At 42.5% G+C, this 4908-nt stretch overlaps 1 pseudogene; it reads left to right on the forward strand.

The window, feature by feature from the left end:
* Positions 1-512: 512 nt before the first annotated feature.
* LOC134476330 (26S proteasome non-ATPase regulatory subunit 14-like) lies at positions 513-4662 on the forward strand (annotated as a pseudogene).
* The last annotated feature ends 246 nt before the right edge of the window (positions 4663-4908 follow it).

Below are 4908 nucleotides of genomic sequence, written 5' to 3' on the forward strand. Positions count from 1 at the left end.
TTCCCTCCAACCTGTCATCAGACTAGAAATGTCTGATTCTATCTTGTCCAGAATTTTTAAATAGATTATATCAATGCTCCACATACTCACTAACGTCTTTATGTTTAATCCACTAAAAAGGTAACTATATCTGAATTTTCATGAAGTCTCTTCAATTCCGAATTATTCTACAAAGATAAAATATTAGGTGTGGCAGGGGCTGTATACATTCAGAAGCCAAGGTGCTTGCATCAAGGAATCTCCAGTTTACAGGGCAGAAGGGAAGCAGCTGTTGCTCTTTACTGTGAGAGGCACTGTTCTCTCTCCTGTGTTTCATTTTAATGAAAACCAGTACTTTTCATATTTCCCTACCATATGTGACATGGAAGCTGCTAATTGGTGACGGAGACACACGTTTGAGATTGATCTTTATACCCTACAACAAACCCCAGACTCAGTACCAAGATGACTAAGATTATTTGGACTCCCTGACACATCTTTTTTCTTATTTTTGTTCTCATTTATGATACTGGGGACTGATCCCAGGGTTGTCGCAGTAAGCTACTTCCCCAGTCCATTTTATTTCATTTTGGGATAGGGTCTTGCTGAGTCACTGAGTGGCCTATGCTGGGCTCAAACTTGCATTCCTCCTGCCTCAGCCTCCAAGAATGTTGGAATTACAGGGATGCACTGCCACCTCCCACTCCTGACTGATATCTTGAGCATTGCTATAGTATACCAATGAATGAGTAAGCCTGGAATAGGAAGGGGACCCTTCAATACCTTGCTACTGATTGATGTCACAGTCCCAGCAAGATGTTCCTGCTCCACAGAGCCGTTTTCCTTGCAGACGCCTGAGGCCCCTGGTCCTTGTCTGTGTGGTTCCACCATCCTCTAGGTCTTGCCACCCTAGACACCTTGTTGGAAAAACAGACAAACCAGAAACCACATCACCCATCATTTTCTTGGATGAGACTCAGCCACACCTGACTGCATCTGGAAAATGTACTCCGGCTGTGGGCACAGTAAGAACACAGAGGCTGGGTGTGGTGGTGCACACCTGTCATCTCAGCACTCGGGAGGCCAAGGCAGGAGGATTGCAGTGAGTTTCAAGGCCAGTTTGGGCCACATAGCAAGACCTTCTTCCAAAAAAAGGTGGGGTAGGAATGGAGATTTTGGTGAATAATCAATTTCTACTCCATGGCCACTAGAACCTAGAGATCAATTTGTATTATTCCCTTCTGATAACTAATCCTTCTTAAATCCTTCATGATTATAAACTCTTGTTGGCTTGTCACAGCACTTCTAAATCTCAGCCCTAACATTTATGAATTATGTTACTTAGGAAAAACTATATATAAGCTATATGTATCATTTAACTAATTTATAAAGTGAGGATAAAACAGTACTTAACCTACAGTAACACTGTAAAGATTAAATGAAATAACATAGATTTCATTAGGGAAGATACTAGACATAAGTAGTGATCACATTTATTATTTCCTTCTTCTTTGTTTGTTCCTTTTTTAAAAAAATCAAAGCAAATCTATAAATCTCCAGAGCATTCTTATGTCCAAAGCACCATAGGTAGCACATATTTTATCCTAACGATTTTGACGATGAAACAAAACTCATTAAAAATTGAGTTCTTAAGATTCATGTAGACTATTGAGTCACTGAAAGAAGACTTTTAATGAGAAATCAAATTGTGAATTCCTAAATTAGGTAGGCATATTATGAACTTTTTAGGAGAGAGTAAATGTGAAGGTGTACTGGGATGGTACAATTTAGTCTTTGTTTTGTAGAGTGGATTCTCCATCTAAATAATAGCTAAGGATGAACGCAGAAATCATTATCGAAAGCTACAGTGATGACAAAGAGGAGGGAGAGGAGGAAAGAAGGAAGAAAAGGAGGGAAGGAAGACAGAAAGAAAAGAAGAAAGAGAATACAAGGGTCAGAGAGAAGTTGAGAGACATGAAATGATACAGTTTTCTAGACACAGGTCAGGCAGCAACAAAGCTGAAAAGGTAAATTGGTGCTAGAAGAAAACTAATCTAAGAATTTGTCTTCATAGGCCAACGACTAGTAAATATAAACTCACCGCAAAGCATTTCAAAGACAAAAGAAGAACTATAAAAGGTGATAGGCTGCAGAAGCAGGAAACACTGGCTAGGTTCAAACCTCAGCCCTGCCATGTAAAACCTCAGGCAGGATCTTAACTGACAACTTTCTCAGCTTCTCTGCACCTCATGTAAGATGGGGGATAGATTTTCACAGAATAGTTGAGAAGATTACATGGTTTAATGCCTGAAACACAGGTAGGAGGGACCCAGCACATAGTGAGCCCTGGTTGGAGCTAGTTACCGTGTGGTCGTGACCCAGGTGCTCTGCCTCTTCAGTGGTCCATGGATGTGTCAGATTGAAGTCAGTCTAGGTGTGTGCACTGCTACTAGCTAGAGGACACCATGATAATGAACGTCCTCTAAGCCCTGGGCCCTGAGGAAACGTAATGAGCTTTTGTTTTGGCTTCATATTAGTATACCCAGGCACTTTGAAAACCCAATGCAAAATACAGTCTTGTCTGGACACGAGGTCTGTTAGTCTCCCATGACTGTCACAGTAGCAGCTTAAACAACAGAAATGTCTTGTCCTAAAGCTGGAAGTACAAGATCTAGGTACGTAGTAATTTGGTCTCTTCTGCAGTCTGAGTCCTAGACTTGCGGATGGTCGCCTCCTCACAAATCCCTCCTGCCATGTGCACGTCCCATCTGTCTCTTCTCTGTCCCGATCTCCTCTTCTTATAAAGACACCAGGACACTCTGTCTCAGGCTCCCTGTAACATAATCACTGCAATTTTATCACTTTTTTGAAGGCTTTCTTTTCAGAGACAGTCACTATTATGGGTTGAACCCAAAATACTCCCCAAAGTCTCAGGTGTTCATAACTGGGGCTTTTGAAAGCTGATTGGATTTTGGGGGTGTTACACTCATCAGTGTATTCATCCATGGATGACAGAGCTGAATGTGTTGCTAGGATTTGGGGTTCAGCTGGAGGACGTGGGTCACTGTGGGTGTGCCTTTGGAGGGTTTCTCTTCCAAATTTGGAGAGTTCTGCTTCAAATTTCTGCCTTGGAGCCAGGCAACCATGGACTACCCTTCTGAAACCATGATCCAAAATAAATTCCTTAAATTGTAAGTGGCAGGTATTGTGTTCCAGTGGCAAGTGGGCTACCATAGCCACGTTTTGCGGTACTGGGAATTAGGGCTCCAGTATATGGATTTTGAAGTTCTATATACAATTCAGACCACATGATTAGACTAGACCGTTTTTGTTCATAATGTTTTCTAGTCCTCTGTCAAGAGACTTATTTTACCAACATTATGTCCTAATAAACAATCTGAGGTCCGTGAAGCCGTAGCTGGGTCAAGTCTGAGACATGAATCCAGTGCCACCAAGTCACCACAGAGGCAAGACAGGAGTCCAGACCACTCCGTCCCACCTTCAGGAGACAGAAAAATAATGGGAAAAAGTTGTGCCTGCCAGAATTAGCAGGAGTTTGAGTTAAGAAGAAATTGGTTAAACTGACAGATTAAAACATAACACCTTAAGAGTTATTATGGTTTCTGAATAGAAATATGGGCAGATTTCTTAGAGGCAGTATGTCTGGACAGGGCAGGGCCTCCTGCAGATGCTCCTGCAGTGGACACAGTAGAAGTCTATATCTCGTCACTCGCACTGTTAAAAATGTTAAAGGATGGCCATGCTGGAGTTCCATGGCAGTTATGGGTCTGATGCTGAGAGAATTTGCTGATGATTACACTTTCAGAGTGACTGAGGTGTTTGCTATGCCAGTCAGGAACAGGTATCAGTGTAAAAGCAGTCGATCCAGTGCTCCAAGCCAAAATGTCAGATATGTCAAAGCAAACAGGGAGGCCTGAGGTGCTTGTTGGTTGGTGTCACAGTCACCCTGGCTTTGGTTGTTGGCTTTCTGGTGTGGACATCAGCACTCAGCGGAGCTCGAAGCCTTGTCGGAGAGAGTGGTAGCAGTGGTTATGGATCCTATTCAGAGCATAAAAGGAAAGATTGATACTGATATCTTCAGATTGATCACTGCTAATACGATGCTCTTAGGACACGAGCCAAGACAAATCTGAGTCACTTAAGCAAGCCATCTATCCAGGTGTTAACTCACCAACTAAACAGACATTATTACTCTGTCACCATTGGTCATCGGAATAGAAGACCTCGCTAAATTTGCATAAGGAGAGTTGGATGGAAGGTTTGCCACTGCAGGACTACAGTGAACATTGTGAACACAACAAATCAGTGGTAAAAGAGATACTGGAATTAGCCAAGAATTATAGTAAGGGTGAAGAGAAAGAAAATGAAAAAGAAGGAGGAGGAGGAGGAGCAGGCGGAGAAGGAGCAGGAGGGGAGACAGGAGGAGGAGGGGAGAAGGAGGAGGAGAAAAGGGAGGAGGAGAAAACCAAGAGGAAGGAGAAGGAGGAGGAGGAGGAGGAGAAGGATAAGGAGAAGGAAAAGACACCTGAGCAGCTGGCAATAAAGAATGTTGGCGAGCAGGATCCCAAACATCACTTGGAAGCACCTGTGGGAGTAATTAGGACTTCGGGTGTTGTCCAGTGTTTAGCAGCTATGTTAGATACTGTTGTACTTAAATTTTAAAAAATGCAGAAAGCCTTTAGTGAAACTGTCAGTACATAGTGCTCTCTTGTTCCTAATGCTCTAAATAAAGGACCTTGGGAGGTGTGTTTGGTTAAATCTAAGACGCCTGGCATCATTTGCAGCACTGGCATCAGTCTCAGTTGTGTGATTACTTCCGCTTCTTTAGTCAAGGTCTTTGCAGAGTCCAAAGTTGTACAAGAACACATCAAAATGGACAAATTTTGTTAAGATCTCATTTCATATTTG

The sequence above is a fragment of the Cavia porcellus genome, unplaced genomic scaffold, assembly GCF_034190915.1.
Source record: "Cavia porcellus strain 051 isolate PalLab524CR breed Dunkin Hartley unplaced genomic scaffold, mCavPor4.1 scaffold_6, whole genome shotgun sequence".
In the NCBI taxonomy this organism is placed as follows: domain Eukaryota; kingdom Metazoa; phylum Chordata; class Mammalia; order Rodentia; family Caviidae; genus Cavia; species Cavia porcellus.